Below are 25878 nucleotides of genomic sequence, written 5' to 3' on the forward strand. Positions count from 1 at the left end.
GCCGACTTTGACACGTTAACAAACAGCATTGAGCCTCGACTGTGTTGTCCTAATATGGCCGTCAAGCTCAGCGTGCGTGAGTGGCTTAATGTACTCCAGCCCGTATGTAGCGCGTGTGTGATTAATTTATCCCGTTGAGCGAAACAAACCAAACGTGCTGTGACCCGTTACATTGATAGATATGAAAGCGGGGGGGGGGGGGGGGGGGGGGCAGCGGGGTTGCATTAGCAGGTAGAGCGGAAAAACACTGCATGTGTTTTACTCTTGATTGTGCAGATTGAATAAATGGATGTGAAAGTGACGTGTTTTGCTTCTTGTCCATATATTAAAACAATTTAACAGCTTTCCAGAAGCAGTACACACTTCCATAGAGTGCAAACAGCAACTGCCTTTGGCTAGCATACGTCACGACTAGCGCTGGACTGATTTTAAAAATATACATTTTTGGACATACAGAAGGCTCTAAATCCCAAGCAGGCTTTGGGACAGTTGACGGCAACTAAAGAGTCCGTCCAGGCCGAAGTAAATGATATGGAAATGTTCCTAATGTTTATTTAGGCCGTTTACATCCGAACTGCTTGAAAGCAAATGTCAGAGAAATTGGATCTACAGAAGGCTCTAAATCAGCGCCAGACTGCAATGTAGGGTTAGCCCGGTGGAAGGAGCACGCGGGGAGTACGTCCCCTGTTTAATATTCTGCACTCATTTTCGTGTTGCGCGCAAGCAGCAGTCGCCTCGGCCCCTTATTGACTGGGGAGCGAGTGTATCAGCGCAGATACAGCCAGCCAAATGACTTTTTGATAAGTTAAGCATCATACACCCCAGGGACCTGCACAAGATACGTTATCGCACAATACATTTAGTCTCGCTCCGCTACAGTTATAATCCGCGCAAAAGGGGGCTCATGTGATCAATTTAGCCGCATCAACTTTCTATCTGTGCCTAATGTATCACCAGGAGTGACTATGAGAACGCATTTACATGCTAGCGTGAGTTTATTTGGAATGAAAAGCAAAGCAATATTAGGCTCAAAATTCAAGTTAGCAAAAAAATTGTTAAGGGTGCTGACTGAACATACAAAACATATGTATGGTGAGTTGGACAGCACATTTATTAAAAGAATAACGACTCTGTATTAAATATAAAATATAGGATGTGAGAAAAGCTAAATTACAATAGCGTGGGGCTAGCAAATTAACGTGAATGAACAGGACAAGCAAAGTTGGTGCGTTCATTGTATAGACTGATCTGTATTCACTATAAAATATTTATTGGCAAGAAACTTTGACGTGCACGGGGATTGGCCGTGGGAGCCACTTGCCAGGGCGGAGAAGGGCAAAAGCAAAAGGCACCGACCGCCGTATTTGTACTTATAAGTACCGTGAGTACTTTTGCCATCTTTGGCAAAATGACGACGTTCCTGCGGTTTGAGTTTCCGGTCAATAAAAAGCAGCACGGCCATCTGCTGGCCGGTGGGCGGGTGGTGTTTGTCGGAGTGACAGCTATGATTCAGGCTCGACGGCGGGAGAGCTCGGCCACCCTCCCCCGAGGCCACCGACGGCTTCGCTCGAGGATTAGAGCAGCGTGAGCCTGAGCCCGGCCTGTAATTTGCCAACTTGCGGACACGCAAGCGTGCGGCGAGGATGATTGGGGAGAGGGGGCGAGAATTATTGATTGATGGATGACAGTCCAACTTGACTCTGCGCACGACAACAATGGAGGAAGAACCCTGTCCATTTCAAACCTTTGAGATGAGAATGACGGCATTTCAAATGCCTCTAAGCAAGCCCAAATAAACTTCAAATATTCCATCTCCAAATGAAATACCACTCTCTACGAAATAGAAAAGATTGGCAGTGAACACTTTTTTTTGCACATATCCGAGCACAGCGCCATCTATTGGATGACGCAAGCGCCTCACCACGCAGCCGCTTTTGAGACGCTTCTGGAAAGCCGCAAAGCTGATGAAATTCCCACGCAAGCGGCGTTAAAGGATTGCATGGCCTGTAACATAATTCTGGCACCGGGCGAAGGAGGCCACCGAGGACAAGCGAGGCAAGCAGGCCGGGACACGACCCCCCTTGACGCCCCCGTTGATGAAGAGTAATGGCCCAAAAGAATATTTCCCTGAGGAGGGAGTGGGACGTGAACGGCGTAATGTGCTTTCATGGCCACGCAATTTGGAGACGGCTCTTCACGCTCCAAGAAGTGCGGCATCCCCGTCCCACTGGAGAAATGAACGTTACACTCACAACAATGTGCAGTTTTTTTTCTCGTCCTTGAGATGGGCTCCAGCATATATGCAGCATTTGCTTGATAACGATGCAACTTCAAAAGGATTACATGCAGCTGATTTTCTAGCAAATCGATGCATTTGATTGCATTCTCTTGTGTTCTTGTATTTGATTGCAATCTTACTAAATTTGAATAGTATTTTGACATTTTTATTGTATGTTTTATTACTGCGTTGGATTGGATTTTATATTCTATATTTATTATATATATATATATTTATATATGTTATTAATATATTATTTATATTATTATATTACATTTAATCATACTGAATATTTATATTGCATTTCAATGAGTATTTTTTTGTAGTGGTAAAGCATTTTATTGCATTTGAATGTGATTTATTTTTCATAGAAAAAATGTAACACCACCATCGTCATCGCCGGTCCAGGTCTAATGGCGACTATTTGAGCGTGCCGAGCTAAATGCCGCCCGCCTGGTGGGCGTGCTGAGTGACTAAACACAAAAGGTGAGAAAGCGGGCCACCCCTCCCCCTCCCTCACCCCCTCCCGGTAAGCAACACAAGAGCGCCAACGCGTCGTCTCATGGCAACCAAGGTTCGTCCGCGCACGTTAAAGCTTTTTCCATGGTGGTTGTTGAATTTGACCCTTTGGAGCGGTTGGTTTAGGTGGCAAAGAGTTCTCGGACCGCTTCAAAAGTCAATTCGGTGATACAGTAATTTCAATTCTGATGTATTTTCTTAATTATTTTCCAGTATTATCAAAGTGTTGACATTTATGGATTCATTTTGGGCCTAATCACAAAGTAAAGCAAAAAACTCATTTGACTCAATTCACAAATGTGTCAAAGTATCTCAGAAAGTACAACATGCTCAAACCTCCTAAACACTTTCCAAAAAAATTAATCCATTTATTCGTGATGCGGGGATGCTGAATAATGTTTTGATTAGCAAACACGGCACCCACACATCGGAGGGAGACCAATCGGCCTTGGCTGGGGCGTTGGCTCCAATCAACCTCCGAGCGCATAATTAGTCATTAGATTGGGATTAGAGGAAACTCGGCATACTAAAAGTGATTAAATTATACTGTGAATAATTAATGTGCACCCCCCCACTGACACACACACAAAGTTTTTTTTTTTTTTTTTATGCACTCGCTTGTCAACCCTGAGAGGCCCTAGCTCCTTTGTTTGGTTAATTACAGACCCGCCTTGAGTACGTACATGAGCTGTTCCTCGCCTCCATTCCATTTTGACGAGCTGAAATTAAAGACACCTTGACAATGAATGCTCACACTACATGCGAAACGAACTGGTTTTTGTGCGCTTTAACATAACACGAGAGATGTCCAGGCTGGTCCGCTACCGTTGTAGAGCAAGAGAGGAGGTGATCCTGGGTTTCCATGGCAACGACAGAGTCGCGTGCCTTCCAAATTACAAGCCAGTAATGGTTTTTAAGGCAAGCTACAACTACTTCATACATTTAGCACAAGTGCCACATGTGACGAGAAATTGACAAGCTAAATGCTAACTCCGCACTGATGTCCACCAATCATGGAAAGCACTAAAGCGGCAAATTGGAGGCCAGCGGAAAACAGCAAACACGTCAGCTGGTGACGTGCTGGTAAAGACAACACAGGCGCACGACTGCAACGCTGTTGATTTAGCCCGAATTCTCTTGATATTGTCACTTCTCACGGTCCATTCTTCTAATTCTAGCACAGAAAGGTCTCCAGTACCCGGAGTGCAAATTTGTCCGCCGACGATTGAACTGGCCTTTTGAACACGAGCACCAGGTAGCGTGGCTAATTTTGCCCGTCAGCGGCCGCTGAATGACCGTGTGTCAAGAGAGCGCTCCTTAGGCTTAATTCTTAACAATACGCCTGTCATGGCCGTGCCAAGCGTAAAGCTTTAATAAGGCGGCAGCGTCAAAGTGACAACCGCACATTTGGAAGCGACAGGTTGCTCTCAGCGCTTATTAAGACGAGCTCTAATTTGCTTGTCCGCACGTTTTTGTTGGAGCTTTCCACGCAATAACGTTACAGCAAGTTGCAGTCAAGGTGATTATCGTTCATGAAACGAAGGAAAAAGCATTACCAAGAATGAAATGAAAATGCTTTTTAAAATAAAAATTCCAAACTGCTCTACCTACAGTTGGCGTGGGAGAGCGAGAACGTGAGCTCGTGGCGACCAATCGTTTATTCATGCACTGCGTGTAAACTTGTGCAAGACGATGCTGCAGTGTACACGCATGAAAAATTCACGCGCTACAAGCCTGGTAGGTTAAATATTGAATGGACGTTTGCGTTCTCCATGCGAGGCCATTCGGAGGCTAACAAGCAGCAAAAAGAAATCGGCGTGTGCGTGAATGGACAGACAGAGGGGCACAAAGTGTGTGGACAGGATGGACGTTTAGCTTTCTGGATCTGAATGGAGAGACCGACAGACAACATTTACATCATTTGTTTTTGTCAAGAGACGGACGCTTGCTTGACTTGCAGACATGTTAAACGGCTGCAGTATAGCGCCAACTATTGACAAGAAAAACCATTTTTTTTGCCTTAGGTATCGGTGCCCTGTATTGGCGCGCTCGGTGAGTACGCGATCGTGCTTGGAGGAGGTAACAAGCCAGGGGCAGGCGTGGTTAGCGGTTATCATGACAATGCTGGATTCTGTCCACAATTTAGGGAGCGCGTTATCTGCGCCTCACGGCAAAAGCCTTTGCCAATCACCTGTTATCCAATTTACTCACTGTGTGCTCGTTTGATTTCTTCAGATTTAGGAAAATGCAAAGACACTGAAGCAGAAATTAGACTTACACAAGTTGGTTGAGTTCAATCACAATTCTTGTTCAAAAAGCTCTGTTTTCAGGAAAGTACAAGACAGCGCTGGGCCCTTCAAGAGCGGAAAGTCTCCATTCAGAAAAGGCCAAGTCCAAGGTTGTTAGATCAGTTTTATATTCAGTAGCACATTGTGGGCCGAGATTGATGGGTGATGAGTCTTCGGGGTGGGGCAAGTTCGAAGGAGAGTCTGCTTCCATGGGAGTGGTGCTGGTTATGGGCGATTCGGTGTGTAGGTGGGGGGCTGTTGGTGTGTGTGTGTGTGGAGGGGGGCTGTTGTCTTCCATCCCGTCTTTCGGCCTTGGCGATCATCTTTGGCCGAGTTCTCGGGTGGGGGCTGTTGTCTTCCCTCCCGTCTTTCGGCCTCGGCGATCATCTTTGGCCAAGTCTTTGGGTGGCTCCTTCTGGCACCTGCTGGTTTTATCTCCACGTGACCTTCCTGTGAACATTCTTCTCCAATGTTGGACATACACTGTCGTACCTCATTCTTTTAATTTTGTCATTTTGTACGAAATTATGTTAGCTTTTGGCTGTGACATCATTAATCTATTGCTGTTCTTTTGATACATCATGTCTTTGCTTATTCTTAGTTTAATCATGCTTCCAACCGTATCTTTTCTTTGTTAGGCAAACTATTTCCCTCTGTGCAGAGCGTTCAGTAGTAATCAAAAACTGGCGTCTAGCATTAGTCAAAACACAAAATACAATCAAGTACTGAACGGTCAAGACGACTCTGGCCGCGTCCATGATTCAGAGAAAAAACATCAGGCATGCATTACACAGTTCCTTAAGTGTCATTAAGCTATTTAGGCAATATATCAAAAGTCATTTGTTATTTCAAAGTGCTCAGAAATATATCAGATCATAAAGTTATAAAAACCTTTCTCATCACCGCTTATCAAAAATGTCTAGTTATGTCTTCTTTATTGATTTGGTGTGTAGGTATAATTATATGCTTGAAATGTTTCTTTTATTTATTTAATATGTGAATATACTTGTCTGCTTATGTACTTTATTCAATGAGGTTTGAGCATATCTGTTTTTGTAGTTAGGCAGGAGTTTTTGTATTTTGACCCCATTTCCTGCAACAACCATCCGGTAAAGATTTTGCTTATTTACCAGGCCAAAAAAAAAAAAAAACACCGAGACGCGGACTGGCAGAAGGCAATTTTTGGTTGATTCACGCCTTGAAAATTCACACGTGCAGCGCTTGGGGGAAGCGCGAGAGCGCGCACGCGAGCCGCATTAAAATGCATGAAGCGGCGCGATAAATATTGAAACAAGTCGCCGTGAAATATTAACGGCAACAACAAAAGCAAGTGAAGGCACTCGGGATGGGGGGAGGAGCCGCGAGGGTGGCGGTGCGGGGTGCCTGTCAAGGAGCTGAGCTGAAGTGCTTCACAGCAAGAGAAAATAAATATTTCTTTGAGATCACAGCGAGAGAGCCTCTCCTGTTTTTAATGCATCAATCTTGTGCGATAAAAAGATGATGCGCATTAAACGCGAGGCAAGATTCACGCGGAGAAACAAACAAACAAAAAAAATCAAACAAAACGTCATTGCCTTTCTTTCACGTTGGTGTTGTGCTAGCTTCCAAGTTGAAAGGATTTCATTGCGGGCTCATGTCAACGGGAAAATTAGGAGTGGACACGAAGTGAATTGTATATAGACACAAATGAAAGCACGCACAATGTTCGTACTTGAGTTTGTGTGCAGTCAAGCATTCAAGTTGTTTTGCTTGAGGCTAACGTATAGAAAGGAGGCGTGGCGCACCACATACAGCGCATAATGGACACGCTGCGCTATTCCGACAGCTGACCCACGCTATGGAGTGGAGTGGGGAGGGGAGAGTGTTGTTGACATCGTGCGTGTGCGCTGCAAGGGCACACACAAAAGTAGTGCACCAGGTGAGCGGCCTATACACACTGTCTGATTGCACTAAATTGCAGTGCTGCTTTTAGTTGACAAACAAACCTGAGTCTGCGTGCGTGTGCGCGTGGCTGAGTAACAAATTTGTCTTTTTCAATGTTTTGTGGGAAACGGAAAGCAGGAAATGGCCATTTTTGAAACAAACCCCTTTCCGTTTCTCATTAAAAGCCTTTTAACGCATTAATTGCCACGACATGATTGCCAGAACGCGCTGAGCACTGGCGGGCATTTTGTTTTGCATCAAGTGAAAGCTCGCAAAAAGACGTGAACAAATTAAACAAGTGCAATATGCAAAAGTGCGCTTGAGTTAATGAGCCGCAGGCTGCCGCATAATGACGCACGGATACAATTAATCAAATGTGCGCGTGTGTGTGCGTGTTCATCTGCAGCCTTGTGGTTTTAATTCCGTCGTCAGACATTTGCATTTTTTTAATAGTTCCCTTAAACAAATCTAAAACAGGACATGACTACAAATACACACACACTAAGAGTAAAAAAGATCTAAACATGCTGCCAAATCTCTTTTAATGCAACATTTCTCTGAAGGATATAACAGAAAATTATGATTGTTTTTATTAGGCCCACTAGATAGTTTTCCTATATGAACAAAAGTATTGGGCCACTTCAATAAAGCAACCGCATGCTGCAGCAAGTCAGAGGAAACTGTTATTTTCACCGCCACTTGTGTGACAAAGAGGCCCGCTCGGCATGACCCGGTGAGCAGCCCACCCTCGCCCGCCGCCTTCTCTGTGGCAACCCCGCCTCACAAAGAAAGGTCGAGATCCCAGCCGACGGCTTTCATGCAGCTCGACATCAAGTTCAAAGTCATTTCTTCCAATGTCTCACTGTGTTGTCTGTATGTGCATGGTTTTTATATATATTCCTTTTTCCAGAGTGTTTGCATTTGTGAATATTTTTGTTTGAAAAGTGACCGTAACGATTGTTTTTCCTTTTGCGGTGGCAATCTCCTCAAAAGACAGACTCGAAGGAAAGACACAGTTTGACTAATTGATGTAAAAAAATGCCTTGAAAACAACATTTTGTCAGCTCCTTCTTGCTCACTTCTCCACCAGCGAGGCTCTTTTCAAAGGCGCCTTTCATCGGCGTTGACACTCGAAAATCTAAAGCCATCTATCCGGGCGGCTGCCAATCTCTATCACGGCCAAGTGCCTCTTCTGTGACACAATTTTCTACAATTTTATACGAAAAAAAGCCAGCCATTCATTTTTTAGAGCGCCTAAATGAGAGTTTAAATGCTAATGTTCTGCGCCTAACTTGCAAAACTGCTCATAAGCCTGTACGTAAAAATAATGCTGCACTGGTATTAGCTTCCTCACCAAAATGCTGTCGTTTGTAAAAGTGCTCTTGGAAAAAACAGTAAGCGACCCGACCCCAGATAAGCGGAAGAAGATGGATGGATGGATGGATGGATGGATGGATGGATGGATGGATGGATGGATGGATGGATGGATGGATGGATGGATGGATGGATGGATGGATGGATGGATGGATGGATGGATGGATGGATGGATGGATGGATGGATGGATGGATGGATGGATGGATGGATGGACGGACGCACAGATAATAATAACGTAAAATCATGCCATCAAATGCCCGCTTCAAGCTACGTGTTTGTGGTAATGCTTGCCGATCCGATAAGCAGCAGCTGGCCACCACCTCCCCACAGGATTGGCCGTGACAGGGCACCTCGACCCTCTGGGGAGTGCTTCGTGTCTTGTCGGTTTTTTTGGACCTAATGGGCCCCCGTAGTCACAGTCGCCATTCATTAAAAAGCCAGCGGATCCAATCGCTCTAATTCTAATTCTTAATTCTCAACTCTTCACGTTTTGTTTATGTATTTTTTCATACAAAGACACAGCAAGCGTGGAAACATCACAGCTCAAGTGATTTTGACAGAAAAAGCTAACAGCAGGTCGAGGACGGTGCTGAGAAAATGACATGCAAGCGCTATGTTGCAGCCTCACATAGCTGCGAAAAAGTAAATGTTTCGCCATTTAGAATGGTGTCTTTTCCATAAGGTGAACCGTGTGCTTTCATCACATTCTTTTATTTTCCTTTTCATTTTTTTTCCCTGTCCAGGCGCAAGTTGCACCTCTCCACGTTCCCGTCGCAAATGCTCGACGTGTCGACGATATTGAGCCGCCGCTCGTGTTTACGCCGTCGTTGCCTTGTCTTCAATTGCGCTTGTCTGGCAGACCGGGGAGCGAGTGAGCTGCGGCACACTCGTCAACATTTCAGGAGCCCGCTATCTTAGAAATACTTTTTTTTTTTTTAAAGAAATAAAAAGAACCACTGCTGTGTGCGTGTACGTGTTCTTACATATTTAATGTATGTGAGACAGATATTATAGATGAGAGGGAGAAGAGGAGGGATGGATTTGTAAAAGAATGGGAGGCTATGTGGCTAAGTATGCTCATTAGCCAAAATGCTAACGCTATGCCACCGATGTCAGCTCTGTGTGTGCGTGTACGTTCATCAATTAGCATGCAAATGAATGCAGTAGCCTCCCTCAGATACCCAATCAGACTGTCAAATCCGCGGGGGAGGGGGGGGGGGGCATTTACCTCGCCCCTGTGAAGTGTGAAATAAACAAAGGGTACATTTGTGGGATGCCCGTTTGTCTCTTGATACTACCTGTGCATTTCAAATTGTGCCTGAAAAGACCAAAGGATGTTGCGTTACGTGTTGGATTGTTCTTCGACACCATTATAGCAGCTCGAAGGGTGCGCCACAGCTCTCCCTAGAGGCTGATGAAGTCGAAAAATCCAACCCCAAATGCCTGAAATGACGCGGCAAATTTGCCATTTTGGTTTGAGGTGACCATTTTAATGCCATTTTGGCCATTTCCGTTTTTTTTTTTTTTTTAAATGGACAGCTGTCTGAGTGATTTTGTCCAATTGCTACCAAATTTGAGCCACGTGTACAAGACAGATGGACGATGCTAAACTTGATTGGCCATCAATCCCGCCTAAACAAGGAGGAAGAAGAGGAAGAAGACGCTGGCCACTTGGCATTACTATTTTACAAGCTCATTACCCAACCATATGCTTGCTAGGCGTGAAAGCTACATGATGGGGAAGGGGCGCGTTGTCTAGCGGGTGCGCATCCTTTTGTGCGAGCCGGGATGCTTCAATTATTAACATCAGCAAGGCTTGACTCAGACATGGCACGCAGCCCAACCCCCCCAAAAAAAAACTTAACACACCTTTCCCGTGTCATGAACAATGCCTTCACCCACAGCTAATTAGTCAATTCCAGGATAATTAATATGATACTCATTAGCATATATAAATGGCCATGCCTCTTAATTGTAAACGAGCGGGAACGGTACAAAGGAGCTACATTAGTGGCATGATGCACCATTAAAGGAGCTCATCATTCATGTCTGTGAAAGGCAAGAAGGTGATTAGCATCGCGGTGGTGATGATGTTTCCTGTCGACCACCTTTGTAACATTTGCAGTATGTTCAACTGCAGTGGATTCACCGCAAGTTTTGGTTTGACGTCAGGGTGCTGCTAGTAAGGCTAATTGATGGGAGACAAAACAGGCTCGGTCTCTTGGAGTCGTTTGTTCTTCTGATAAATGTGAGCACAAGTAGAGAAAAAATGTCATCCAATGACAGTATATAACCCCAAACCCAGACGATGTTAACTCTTCGAATAAAAAGGGGACCTGCACTTGTTTGGTCATCTAGTAAAGATGACCACGATGGGTCAAAAACAAAAATGGATCTGGAGTTGTTTACTTTTCTAATAAAAGGTGAATCGTAAACGGCGCCACGAGGGGACCAAGAGTTGTTTACTCGTAAACGCGACCAGCAGCAGGGGGGAGCCTGAGCAGTTTGCTCTTTCAAGAAAAGCGGACCTAGACGTTGTTTGTCCGTTTGCTAAAAGTCAACACAATAGGACACAAAGTTGTTGGCTCTTCTAATAAGGGGACATGAAGTTAAAAAAAAAAAAGCTAATGATGTCGACGAGGCAATCTGGAATGACGATATTCTCTGTGGTTCTAACAAAAGAGGCCTAGACTGGTTTTCTTTTGGCATCAAAGTTCGGTCCTCAAAAGCCCGCTTCAACCTTGCGCTCCAATCAGCTCAGGGGTGCAGATGTGCCAAGCGCTCTCAAAAGCTCGCCTTGTCACCATCGCCAAATGAAAGTCCCATCTGTTGCAGCGTAATGACGACGGGGCTATTCGGAGGCGGCGGGAGTTTTTTTGGGCGCGGGAGCAGCTGCCGGCATCGGCCGCTGATCTTTTAGCATTCCTGCCCGCATCATCTGATAGATGTGTCAACTTGATTATTTCAACAACGGCGCCGGATAAATAAGCTATTGCCGCGGAGTCGGCGCAAACGCACCGATGCCAACACGCAAACGCTTCTCGCCCGAGCTATTAGTCTTGGTAAAAGACCGACAATGGGGCAGAGTTGGACGCCATTGTGGCGTCGGGTGCCCTTGAAGCGCCGCCATTAGCGACTCAGGTGTTGCCGGGCAGCGGGGAAAAAAGAAGCGCGCGTGTCTAAGGTGAAAGGGGAAAGAGGGTAATTGACTCGGAGAACATGAAGAGACGAGCGCCATCAGACTGGCCCTGATGGAGTTTGATACCTCCCTAAATAGTTTCCAAATAGAGGAGCAGGTGCTGCTTCCCCTGGGCCAGTGTGTACAAGCGATTGCACAACTGCGTGCTTTGGTGTGTCGCGGCATGGCGAGACGCTAGCAGAGACGTTGACATCTTGGTTCTTGTCATAGAGCAGGTCCAAACGGACATGGAAGTGATAGTGCCTTTGAGGAGCCATCGACGAGGAGGAAATTTAACAATTTGCACTTTGGTTTGGCCTCGCATAAACGCAACGCACGCATGCATGCATGCGTGTTGTCTGCACATCTGTCTGCTGTCTGGAGAGCATTAGTCGACAGGCCGCCTCTCTGGCCCGCGTTCTCTTTAATGGCATCTCGCAAAAAGGGCGTCGGACAGATGTTGCTATTGGGCGCGAACAAGCGACTCGCCCGTATGCACGCTGCCAGCGGCCGACAGTGAAAGTCCATTAGCTGCGAGGGCGTTGGGCTGCTCCTGCCGTAGACTTTTGCATTTTGAGTGTGACGCAGCCGCGTGTGTGCCTGTCTGTTTGAGACAATGCAACAGCAACAGTTTTGCCAAGGTACAACGTTGCTTTGCAGCAAGCAGCAAAAGTCCATTTGAAAGTCAACATGGGGAGAGAGACGGCAAACAAAACAGGTGCAGACGGCCTGCAAATAAGCCACCATTGCGGCGACCACGTGTTAAAAATGCATGAGCGCCACCTGCCTCCACTCTTGTTAGAGAAGCTCGTAAAAAGCCAGCAAGGTGACAGAGAAGGGAGGGGGGGGGGCAACTTTCCTGAAAGGGTTTGCCAGATTAGTTTAACTGGTTCGGTAATGTCTAATCTTGAAAATTTGAAATTAATACATTAAAAAATTTTCAAAAGATAAAATGATTTTGAAAAATACAATAGGGAATAAAGTAAAGACAATATACAAAATAAAGACATGGTATGATGAAACTAAGGAATGACCACCGATGGTACAAGATATGAAAAGACATTATTTGCATCTGCGCTCCATTAATATGCCTGCCCTGCTCCGCGTCTTCAACGCAAAGTCAATTTCCGCACCATCTGTGCTCATCATGAATATTCTTTATGAACATGTGCTATTTTGCAAGGTGCCCATATATCACCAAAGGGGTGCTTTTACGTTGAGGTGTGGGGGGCAAAGGTGTCTGGGGGGGGCTGCCTTGGCCCCACCATCATCACACTAAAGATGAGGGATGGCGACAAGGAGATGAAATATCCGTTTCGGAGTTACCTTTTAGGGTCTCTTAACACCTGCTACGAATGTCGATGCCTAAAAGCCACGACAACGCTAGCATTTTAATGAGCTAATATGCTAATTCCATGCAATAGTTAAATTGAAGAAAAAATGAGGAAATACAAAGGATGTCATTGAACTGGAATCAAATCGCAAGATCTTATGCCACATTGCTTTGAGGTACGAATAATGCGCAATGCCCAACAATGTTGTTCATCGTTTAGCGTACAAGAAGAAGCTTGGGCAATATGAGCCACATGCTGCTTCACCAAAGACGGTTTCTCCACAATCATATGTCCCACTTCCATTACAATAACGTCAATCCTAGGCAGCTACTTAAGAAATGAGAATTTTGGGTGGAGGTGAACTTTAGGACGTGTCACGCAGTGATTTAGACATCACCGACCAGGGGTCCTCTCTCGGGGTGTCCCCTCTTTGAGCACTTTAATGATTGATGATGGAAGTTAGCCGTCCGGGTCCCAAAGTGCGACACTACGGGGAATAGAAGGATCGGTCTTTTTTACGGCTGTGCTGGGAATCAATTATGCTAATGGCGACTAATGAATGCACTTGGGGGAGCTATTGGTGGCCATTTTGTTCCCCCCTCATTTGCATATTTACAGCGGCAAGATGGGAAGACGGGAGGACACTTTGATGCAAGGGTGACGATGGGTCGGCGTGGATATTGACATCCAAGTCCAAGTAACCCATGACTGAAGTGTCACGGATCGGATGGAACATGGAGCAGGACGACCAAGTGCAGCTTGGACCAGGGTTTATTGAGGGAAAAGGGAAGTGGAACAAGGCATCGAGGGAAACAGACGAGAACTGGCAAACTAATAACATGACAGACTGACAGGGATGGCAAACAGAAACAGACTCTAAACAGACAGGAACCACAAGGACAGCAAACGTGACGACATCAACGATCCGACAGGGAGTGAGGGGCAGACAGGACTTATATACACGACAGGTTAACGAGAGGCAGGTGGGAATAATCACACTGATCATGGGCACACAGGAGGGGAGGGGCGAGCACACAGACACACGAACAGAACTATGACACGATCGGGGACGAGTCCTGACATGAAGTTGACAATGTGGAAAGTGCCATGTTCGCTTCTGCCGCTGGAAAGTGCTGCAGGCAGCCAGCGTGTACCGTAGAGGTCGTCCTAGGCTTGTTTGAGTTTAACATTTTGCCACGCTGTTTCTGAGGGAGGTTGAGCGAAGGCGAGCCCGATGAGCACAAAGATGCCCGCCAATGAGCACGGACCACACTCATCCGAGCTCCCCAGCTCAGGATGCTGACTGCGCTTTGTCAGCGGGTCAATAAAAGCGGTGGAGCATGTCAGCGGTGTCTTGGCCGTGGTTGCCATGTTCGAGGTTGTTGGAGATCATGCGAAAAAAAAAGTCTCGAGTGAGCCATTGACGATATGAGAAGGTCAAAAAATGAATTCTCGGGTGCCAAAGAGTGTTTGCAAACGATTTGGTAAATGTTTTAGCCAAATATTGACACTCGGTGAAGCAGCACTCGAGCTTGAGGAAGCTTCTATTAGTGGAGTTTATTGAACAACATCAGTACACACACACACGCACGCACACACGTGTCCTCTTGGGATGCGCGACACACGGGAGAGAGCCAGCGTGTGTTGTTTTTACAGGCACAGCCCGCTCCCTCACTTCAATCTCACGCATGATTACGCTTGATAATTAAGCTTTTTGGACATTTTCCACCAGCCCAGCAGATGTGCCAGCTGGTGACATTCATGCATTCCCAAACACGCACACGTACGCATCCACTGAGGCAGAGAAAGAGCCCGGTCGAGCTGCCTGTCATTCATTCTGCCAAACACTTCTCAATGATTTAATTTACAAGATCCAAATTTGAAGCCAAACTCCATCCAGATAGGAAGTGGCGGGCTTGCAAACGTCTGCTTGCAATTGGGGGCAATTCTGTTGACGGAGTTATTTAAGCTAACCTTAAGTATATGAATCCTGCACATTTCGCTTCAATCCAAAATGGCTGACTTCCACTTCAATCGGGTGGCATGGGTTCTTGACACTTATTGTGTGTCCTGTTATGGTAGTCAGGTTAACTCAAGAATGGTGTCAGAAGCAATTTTTTTCTCCAAAGACACGGAAATAAGCCCATAATTTGCTTGTGCAACAAATTTTATTTCACTTGGCAAAACACTTGTCAGGAGCGCTGTTTTGCTATCTCTGAGTGGATTTTGGGGAGCAATGATGGGACCCCTTAAACGTAAGATTTAAAATAAGAGATATATTCTTGAAAAAACTGGCCAGTTTACGGAAGTCCCCAAAAAGGAAATGGAGTCCTTAAGCTTTGACTACAACAGTGACCCCTGGTGGCGCATCAATTAACACCAACAAGAGCGTATAAAGTTTGTGCCATGTCAGCCTGACCACTAGAGGGAGATGTTGCTTCAATTACAACGTTCATTGCTTTGCACAACATTTTTTACCTTGTGTCAATTAAAAAAGGAGGGAAGTAAAAATAAATTGGAAAAGAATATGATTGCAGAAGTGTGTACACACCCCTTATAAGTGGGATGTGTTCAGTCACTTTCAAACACATGTTAAATAAGATTCGGCACACCTGCCACGTTATTTCAAGTGCATCTGATTAATAAAGTTTAGCAGGTGGAGAAGACATTTTACACTTTACATGCTAACAAGTGCGTGCAGACTATTAATTTTGAAAACAAGCACACACTCAGCTATAAAAAAAAGGAGTGTACGTGGGCAATCATATTTTCTTGTTTGCTCCTGCTTACCCGCTCCACCCATCCAGTTGTACAGACAGGAATAAGGTTTGAAATTGGTCTAAATCTTTCCAATCACAAGAACCTGGCATCTGAACGCAGGCGTGTAGACTTTTGCCAAGCGGTAAAGGTCACGCATGAAGGGTACAAAAGGGTGCCAAAGGGTACTTGAGGTCATTGCAGTGGTGCACACCTATAAACATTCCAGTTTATTTCCAGTTGGCAGAGTGACAACAAAAGTTTCTTGTCGTCATTTGCGTTTATGGTTTAAGCTCCGCCCCTTCCCTTCTCATTCGTGTGCTTTGGCGCTGAATCACTAGTGACCGCCACCCTCCACTTCTCCCATTCATATCGCAGCGAAACTCCTCACTTGGTGGTGACTCATGGTGCAAAGCATGAGATTGAATCAAGCTGACATGAAGGGAAGAAGATGGGCCTGATCCGCAACTTGGGCGCAATTAGACAAAAAACTTTGATGGTGTTGGCCATCAGGACAAAACTTCAATACCGTGAATGGTTTGTTAAGTTTGAGTTTACTTTGACTTGCGAGCAGAAATATCATCAAATTCATCCGCGTGGCTTTAAGTCAAAATGCTAAGAGGGGCGACGCAACAGCATCGACGAGCTAACATAGTCGTAGTTCGAGCAAGCAAAGATATCTGAAGGCAGTGGAGCAACACATGTCGACCAATACAACAAGACTCAGCGGGTTAGATTCTTTAGCCTCTGCAAAGTGTGGCTAATATTACTACATGTGTGACTGATGTCTTTCGTTAATTACCTAATGACTTAATGAGTCAGCGCTTAATCGAGGAAAGTGATTTCCTAAAAATGCACTCTTGACATAGTTGATTTTTTGACAGAGACAAAAACTTTGGTAGTTCGGATTCCTCGACACTGTCCAGTTATCGTCACTGAGCGCGAGCTGCGTTTTGCATGAAAACAACTGCGTGCGTGCGGCTCGTATACTTACTGGCAAGAAAGTGTGTGCGGCTGCGCAGAGTAGCTGTCTGTTATAAAATTGAGGGGCAACATTGCTGGAGCGTGACTCACGCACTGACTCATTTGCAGCGAGTGCGCTCGTGGACGCGTGCGTGAGCGGTGTGCGCGCGTCTCAGACTTGGGCTCCTCGAGGAGACCAACACTGCACGCGTGACGATTCATAAGTAGCATAATACGGCACTCCTCTACCCAACTGTGCATGGGGAGGTTGTTTTTTTTTTGGAGTTAATACAAACTTGTGATTCTACTCAAAGTTGTCTAAGATGGAAGAGTGCCCCACGAGGTTTACCCAGCAACAAGCAAAAGTGAGAGTTGTGTGAATTGTGATGTCAAGCGCACGAGTTTGTGATGCCGTTGGCCAGCTTTAGCCGTGTTGACATCGAAACGTTAGTTTCCTGGTAGATTAGCGCACCGGTAGCCGCCTTATCTGCGACCTTCGTCAACTCCGGAAAAAAAATGCGTCTGAACCTTGGCCTGTGTGCCGTGTTATTGAGCCGCCACGGAAACGGGCCCAGTTTGGAAACGGACAAGAGGGTGCCTGGAACTTTGAGGTTGGGTCAGGACAATGCACAGTTAGCATTCAAAATCGAGCAACCTTGCGTGGCTCTCAGATAACCTGCGCAATTTCACACGCACATATTTCAAACACGAATGTGGCATGTGGCGGAGAAAGGCGGCCACATGAAAACAAGAACACGAAGAGATGGGCCCGTTGGACAGCCTGGGAACGCTCCTCAGTGGACTCCAAATGTCTATCCCAAAAGGATTTATGCAATCGTCCTCGGTGGAATGCGGGCTGTCGGCTCTCATGACTGAGCGAACCCGACGCACACACATGCAGTGTCCCAGCCTTGCCCTCTTACACATGACTGAGAAGTGACAGAAGGCGCCCAGGAATAGGACACTTGATCATGCCAAAGGTGTGTGTGTGTGTGTGTGTGTGTGTGTGTGTGTGTGTGTGTGTGTGTGTGTGTGTGTGTGTGTGTGTGTGTGTGTGTGTGTGTGTGTTCGAGGAGCCCACCAGGGGAATGTGACACGCACATGAGACGCAGGAAATGTGTTCCCGAGCCAGACGCCGGAAAACCTTTGGATAACTTGTCAAAAAAGACTTGTTGTTTTGTAAAGTTTGTTGCCAGGGCGATGCTGGGTAATTAAGCGCGGCCATCGATTGCACAACTGGCCGGGAGCAGATGCAAAGATTGCTTCATCCGCATGCATCCTCATCCTCGCAGCAACATGTTCTCCCAAAAAACAAGTTGAGCTCCAGTTGAGAGACGCTCAGCACCACTTTTTTGCATCACTGGAAGGGTCGAGCAAATGGGAAACAGCTTGCAAAAAATGGACGAAAATGTGCACATGACAATTCGGTCAAAACCTCGGCATGAGGGGGCTGGCCGAGCAAAGAATGTTTTTGATTTGCCTTTTTGGGTTGTAAAAGTATGAAGTTACGAGGAGGGCCCCCGCAATTGTCTGCAGGGGAATTTCCTGTGGAATGAATTTCATGTGCAAGCGCTTCTGCTTTAGCTGCACTTGTGCCATCATTGTTCATCAAAGAGACAACGTCGCTCTCATGACTGACGTGTGGATGTGTGTGGAATTTCCCAGCCTCACTGATTTTGCTCCGTAATCCATCTCCTTAGTGGATTGTTTTTGTTTGTTTGTTATTTTTCTGAAGGGCCAAAAGTCAGCGCACCCACCCACCCTCAGATGCATGTGAACGGCGAGCGTGAAATGCACAACAGTAGTCCGCCTTATCCTTAAGCTACTGGAAATGAAAAGCTCGGGTCCTTCTTGATCATTAGGCGTAACACGACCCAAATGCAATTCCACGAGCCTCCAGGGTTGGAAAGCCATGGGAAAAATGTGCAATTTCATCAGCGCTCTGTATGAAATACAAAATCCATCTTTGGCAAGAAGGAATGACAAACTAGAACATTTGATTTAAAAAAATATCCAGGAGTAGTACTCATTCACTTGTTGCCAGGCAAAACTCCCGTTGCTCAATCCTAACTGGCCCACTTACGATTATGATAAACAAGACAAACCGGAGACTTTTGAGACAACACCATCATAAGAATCAGAAAAATGTGCCTCTCGGCATTCATTGTGGAATGTAATCGTGACTTGCTATTCAATATAAAATACACATTTGAAAAAAAATAATGACTTGATACCTAATTTGATTTGTTTTTTTAATCATGGACTGAGAAAAAAAAACAATCATGTACTTCAGCCTGCTTTTCCAAGCACTGTTTATTGCAGCATGTGTGTGTGCGTGTGTGTGCGTGCATGCGTGCGTGTGCATGTGTGTGTGTGTGTGTGTGTGTGTGTGTGTGTGTGTGTGTGTGTGTGTGTGTGTGTGTGTGTGTGTGTGTGTGTGTGTGTGTGTGTGAAGGAGCTCCACCATTGCGCAACACGTCGGCCTCTTTTGCCCAAAGCAAATAGCGGCGTTCTAAGAAAGAGGAAAGGCAGGTTGAGCTGTACGAAAGGTTGTTGGTTTTTTTTTCTCCTCGTTTGGCCCTTTCTGTTTTGCACTCTTTAATCTGACACACTTGCACAATATTCTGTTTCATCGGCCGAGTTGAGCAACGCACGCACTGATAACGAAATAAAAGCTAGCACAGCGGGCACGGGCGAGTCACGCATGTCCTAGCGATTTCATCGTGGGGATGTTTTTGAAGGGCCACCCGGTTGGTTTTGGTCCATGCGGGACTTGTTCACATTCCAAAACACTCGCCGGGGCCAGGTGCTGTTGTCGGCTTGCATTTCTGAAAGGCCCACGAGTCAAATGTTTTTTTGTGAGCGTGTCATTAGACTGCTGCAAATGTGCCTGGACAAACATGATAACGCTCTGAATGGGAAAAATGGTGAGCCACCTGGATTCCATTTCGGACTCAGAAGCACAAGATAAAAAAAAGCCGCCAATAAATTGCAGCAATGTATGTTAATTTAATACTATTAGGGTTAGCTCTACAAATGTTTCAAAAGGTGTTCCACCTGACTCTGTTCAAGGGCCCCCACCGCTTCTGCATTTTTTTTTTGCCCAGCTTCAGGGAACGTTAGGTCAGGACAAATAGCTGGAGACCACATTTAGATTTCACATCACTTTTTTGCTTTCCACAGGCACAAACGTTTCACCTTTCCAAATACTTTTCTTCCAAAGCAGACGGCTATGTTGAGCGAACTGCACAAAGTGCAGTTCCCCGTGACGTGCGACACAAATGGGAAGTCACTGTTCTTTGTTTACTGATGATTAATAATAGGTATGTCATTGTTCAAGACAAACAGTGCAAGACTTTGAGCGAGAACTTACAATACAAAAATAGTTAGGTGGCGTATGCACGCCAATCCCACGCGCTAACCTCCGGTCACACATTTTAATTAGCTGTGGCATAACAGTGAGCGCAGCTCACAATGGTGCTGAAGGATCCGAGAATTCCCAAGCGCTCGAGTCACTCTCGTCTGTGCGGGAAGGCAACACGTCTGCCGCACGAACGCAGGGAGGCACGCCCGCACGCACACGGGAGCCGTGGAAACGCAACGCATTTGGAATGTAAAAATGTGACATGTGGGCGCAAGCAGTGCATTTAAATGGGCCTACTACGCTCTTTAATTAGGCCTTTTGTTCTCCACGTCAGGACTCGGATCGAGCTAATCAGAAAGACCGGCGCTGTATGGCGGCAGTCAACTCAACTGACTTCACAACGAGCAACATTTTGGCAGAGAGCGAACAATTCTTAAAAATCTGATAGGTAAATATTATGACACAACTGGAAACGCCATCGATGGGCTAACAAATAGCACAATGTTACAAGCCCTCTTGTCCCTGCGCCATAAAATCGGCAGCTGCTATTAGCATGAAATGGCCCGCCCCTTTAAAACAGGCTTCAGCCGTCCCGCCCCCACCGAACAGCGCTGTGCCAGCAGAGGCCAGCAGCCATCATTTGCACGCCTGTCAAAAAGGCTCTAGCAGACGTGAACGAGTCCAGATGTCGTCTGCGGTGTCCCGTCCTTACCCGAAGGATGTCCTGCTCGCCGCACGTCGCTCTTTGTTCATCATCCGTGCTTAGCTTGTGATCGATGGCCCGTTGGCCATAAAAGAACCGTCTTCCAAGACTCCGTCAGAGTGACGGCAAAAAGTCGGTCCAAAAAGACTTCAGCGTTCGCTCCAGGCACGATCGTTTGTACGAATCAAGATTGAGCTATGTCTCTCGGTACCGTATGATGGCGGGCGTGATGTACAGCCAGACACATTTTTGCACTACAATGAGATCACAGTCTGGCCGGCGACCGCATTCCACACCTTATATAGGCCCGAGGTGCCAGATTACATCTCGGTATGCTTCAGAACTTGCTGAAAGTCAGAGTCAAACATCAGCAAACCATCAAACATCCAAATGGAAAGTATGATCCACTCTACTGTATGAACGTCGGGCAGAAAGGAGGAAGTGGAACAACAACGTGGGAAGTGTGTATTGCAGCGGTTTTCTCCCCACGTTTTTTCATAGGATGTTTTTTCGAGGTCTTGACGAAGAAGCTTGGCTAGCTTTGGTCACCTAACACAGGCACTACATATTCAGCATTGTAGCGCTCGTTCTTTACAAGTATCTTCAAACGTGTGTCAAGTCGTTGCAAACAAATCTCTCTGTCCACGTTAGTCTTTCACATATAAAGAAAATGTTATCCATCTGAGAGAATGTAAGCAAAAGTGCAAAAACAACAACGGAATCTTTCTCTCATCTTTTTATGCAATCCAGTTTGCAAACAAACCTTCAAAGGCCAACAGAAACCACCTTGGCACAGATAAGCAAGACAAAAACCGCACGTGTGTATGTGAGTGTGAGACCCCGCTTTAAAAAAAATATTCGTTTCTTATTCAGATCCGAAAACATCATTTGCAAAAGTAGTGCAGGCTGCGACTGGTCTGTGGACTCGCAATACTTTTTCTATAGCGGCACAAATGAGTCACGGAAGCACCCGGATGACTCAGCGTGCTTTTATTAATGAGAAGTGCCGATAGAAAGCGCTAAAAATAAGCCACAGTCCAGAACATGGATGGCAAAGGCTGCTTCACGTTACGGATGTGTCATATCTGCAAAGTGATGGCTCCTCCCACCAGACGACTTGACTCGCGCAATCGAAATAAACGCGAGTGCGAGAAAAGATGCCACGCTTCAAGATGAGCCCTTTTGCTAGCTCACTATGCGTGAACAAGTTTTTAATTCCCAGAAGGCACTAAAATAGATTTGTGGCAAGAGACTCTCCAGGTGTGACACGGGCTGGGCTCATTCCTGCGTCCTGGTGGCCATATAAGAATGTTTTTGTTTGCGATGGGAACCGGAATGTCAACAATGTCGCAGATGACGAGACGTTTTGAAAAGTACGCAACGCAAAGTCCCTGTTCGACACGACAGAAACGAACCCAACAGCTACAAATAACAACGCAAAGTGAAAAATGACGTCCGATTGCTGTGATTCCAGCGCTGTGGCCCACTTTACGAATTCTTAGCCAATTTTTCTAATTGACAGCTGGAAGCTGAGTGTGTCCTGATATTTTGATTATTGTGACGAATACCATTTTTTTTGCACAACTCTTGATATTATTTATAATCATAATCTTTTGACTGGTCGATCGGGACATGTATTTCTTTTAAAATGTGGAACAACATTCAAGCACTGCACAATCTACACACTGACTTTATTTTTCGATTGACACATTGTTTTTTTTGCCGCAACAGTTCAGAGTTCACCGAAGCCTCATGGCATTGGCGGCCTCTTGCGTCACTTTGCGCGACCTGCTTATGCGTTGCTTGTTTACAACACACACATTTGCGGCTATTGTAGCTGAATGTGGCTCGCAGGCTGAACGCGGTTGAGTCACATTGGTCAACATAACAAACACAAATATCACATGCGAGTTCAATTGGAGCACAAAGGGATACCTACATAGGTCACCTCTTTGGACGACTATGGGGGACATGCTCACCTGACCAACTGTATGAATGTACATATGTATGTGTGTGTGTGTGTGTGTGTGTGTGTGTGTGCACATATGCGCGTGTGTGTGCGTGCGTGTGTACACGTGTGTGCGTGTGTGTGTGTGTGTGCGTGCGTGCGTGCGTGTGTGTGTGCGTGCGTGCGTGCATGTGTGCGTGCGTGCGTGTGTATGTATGTATGTATGTATGTATGTAGTATGTATGTAGTACGTATGTATGTATGTATGTATGTAGTATATATGTCGTATGTATGTACTACATACGTACATACGTACATACATACATACTACGTACTATGTAGTATGTACGTACGAACGTACGAACGTACGTACGAACGTACGTACGTACGTACGTACGTACGTGCGTATGTATGTATGTATGTATGTACTGAAGAGAGAGCAACAGCAATCTGTACATATTCTATTAGGTTAGACAATCATATGGACGTTTTAATGTTCATATTATGCAATTCTTTCCCTTAGTTTATATAAACAACTGCTCAATCAGAACACTAATACAACACACATATAGGCACACACACACCCACACACACAGAGGGATGACGCCCCCCACACTCACAGATAACAAATGGTCATGTGACAAGTTCCCGCCTTTCCGGACAGTATAAAACAAGCTGACCTAGAGATGTTGTTGTTGATGTGCCGCCTTGCCATTATGTACTGACTGCAACTGAACAACCCAAGATCTTGCCAATAAAGGACCAACTCTACACTCCACATCTTTGTTTTTCCTGCCTCAACTTCGGACGTCCCCGCACAACACGCAACAGTACATACGAACGTACGTATGTATTGTTGGATTTGGTCCACAATTTGGGAAGCGAGCTATCCACTCCTCACGGCAAGAGACATAGCCAATCACCCGTTTTACAATTCACTCACTGCGTGCTTGTTTTCTTTCTTCAGTTTTAGGAAAAGAATAAGACACCGAAACAAAAATTAAACTGTTAGTTGTACTAAGTTCATCTTGTTTTTCCTTTTTAATCACTTCAATGGTTTCTTTTATATCAAACAAATTATTTTAGGTGCATTACCTGACATGTTTCGGCGGTTTCTTCTGCCTTCATCAGAGTGTCACCGATGTGGTTGTGACACGTCTTTATCAGCTGATGGATGAAGGCGTGGCTCACTTGTCAGATTTGACAGGTGAGTCACGCACTCTGCTGTCCATTCACCTCTCCAGAATGCTGTTCCAGGTTGTAATGAGCATGTAGGCTCCCTCATCCCTGTTAATGGTCCTCGGTCCCCGCTTGCGGATCTCAATGGCCTCCGTGATCCAACGCTGATGTTTGTCTTCTTCAGTGCGGATGACTCTGGCCTTTTCCCAGTCCATGATGTAGTTTTCTCTTTTACAGTGGTCGGTAATGGCTGACTTGTCGTGTTCCTGTTCTGCTTGTAGTTTTATTGCTCTTGTTTGTCTTGTTGCTGTCTCCTTCTCACACTCCTTCTTGTGTTCTATTTTTCTTGTGATGAAGTCTCCCCGATGTACGATTTATTGCATGATTTTCATGGAATCTCGTATATAGAATTGCATTTATTTTCCGGGTTGACTTTGTCTTTGGGTGGACCAGTATTTGATGGAGTGTTGTATGTGGTTTGATAAGTGTGTTTATGTTGTACATCATCATCATTCGGTGTGTGTGTGTGTGTGTGTTGAGGGGGGGTTGGCTTGGTGGGGGCTGTTGTTTTTCCATCCACCTGCTTCCAGTCTTTCGGCCTTGGCCTCACCCTTTGGCCGGGTTCTTGTCTGTTCTTCTCCTGCCGCTCTCCCTCTGGCACCTCTGCTGGTTTTATCTCCAAGTGTACTTCCTGTAAACATTTTTCCTCCATTCTTGCACAACTGAACTTCTGCATACATCCACTTCACCCTCTGTCACACATTCATCATCCTGCCAATTTGTCATTTTGTACGGAATTACGTGAGGATTTGGGTGTGACAAACTGTTAGCCGGGACGTGAACTTGTGATCATGCTGCATTTATCAATTTCATTAATACTCAGTTCGTTTAATGTTTCCTGACTATTTCCATGCAAAGTTTTCTGTGCCAAGCTTTTACTCACCCCATACCATGTTTATTCTTTTCACGTTCCATGCACTTACTTACTTTTGTCACGTTTAATCATGCTTCCAACCATATATTTTCTTTGTTAGGCAAAACATTGCCCTCTGTCCAGAACATTCTCCAATAATCCAAGGCTGGCGTCTAGCGTTAGGTAACATACGACGTCACATCAACCATTAGGCAAAACATAAGATACGTATAATCAAGTATTCAGCATTCTTAGACGCCCTTGGCAGTGTCTGTGATTTAGAAAAACATCAGGTATGCATTGAACAGTTCATTAAGGGTCATTAAACTATTCAGGCAATATACCCAAAAACATTTGTTATTTCAAAGCGTACAAAAATACACATCATATCATGAAGTTATAAAAACATTTTGTCATTACCACTTAGTCCATCACATATAAAAATGTCTAGTTATGTCTTCTTTATAGATTTATTTTGTAGGTATAAATATATGGTTAAAATGTTTATTTTATTGATTTAATGTGTGAATATAATTGTCGCCCAGCTCCATTCACTTCATGACATGCTGATGTACTTTATTCAATGAGGTCTGTTTTTGTAGCAAGGCGGGACTTTTTGGAACCCATCTCTTCAGTACGTATGTATGTAAACCCACAAAGACAAGAACACTGCGCTTGATAGTGTCAATCAAAAATGAATAAAAACACCAAAAACAAAAGTCACGAAAATGTCCAATTCATAAATTTGGGGGGGAATTGTGTGTTTTTTACGTCATTTTTGACTAATATTTTATTTGTTTGACAATGAGAACAATTGAGTGAAGAAATAAAAATGATGAAACTGAATTGAATTTTAACCCTTTGATGGAAAACATGGGTCTAAAAAGACCCAGCTGAGCTTATATTTTATATATCTTTGCAATAAATTAATTCCACCGGACGGTACTCAAGGAATGCCTCAATTAACTAGTTTTTGACGTCCCTACATCCTTATTTTCATTTTTACTTTTTAACTTTTTGAACAAAAACGTTTTTTTATCACTAACCCTCTAATGCGCAACATGGGTCTAAAATGACCCGTATTCATTTTCTATGGTATTTTATGTATGGCTGAGTATTTCAATGCTGCAGGAAGAAGCAGATGAGGAAGATGAGG

General features: G+C 45.2%; 2 long non-coding RNA genes across 3 annotated transcripts; one reads left to right on the plus strand and one right to left on the minus strand.

Annotated features, from left to right (window-relative positions):
* The first annotated feature begins 6641 nt into the window (after nt 1-6641).
* LOC148380444 (uncharacterized) lies at nt 6642-9345 on the plus strand. Of its 2 annotated transcripts, XR_015854758.1 has the most exons (3): nt 6642-7003; nt 7721-9025; nt 9127-9345. It is a non-coding gene; the product is annotated as an uncharacterized LOC148380444 (long non-coding RNA). The 2 variants fall into 2 exon arrangements; XR_015854759.1 differs by lacking the exon at nt 6642-7003 and having other exon boundaries at nt 7014-9025.
* LOC148380445 (uncharacterized) lies at nt 8395-24554 on the minus strand. Its single transcript, XR_015854762.1, has 2 exons — nt 20692-24554; nt 8395-19127 (listed from the first exon to the last, which is right to left on the minus strand). It is a non-coding gene; the product is annotated as an uncharacterized LOC148380445 (long non-coding RNA).
* Between the last annotated feature and the right edge of the window lie 1324 nt (nt 24555-25878).

The sequence above is a fragment of the Syngnathus floridae genome, chromosome 21, assembly GCF_059516105.1.
Source record: "Syngnathus floridae isolate MCC-2025c chromosome 21, RoL_Sflo_1.0, whole genome shotgun sequence".
Taxonomy (NCBI): domain Eukaryota; kingdom Metazoa; phylum Chordata; class Actinopteri; order Syngnathiformes; family Syngnathidae; genus Syngnathus; species Syngnathus floridae.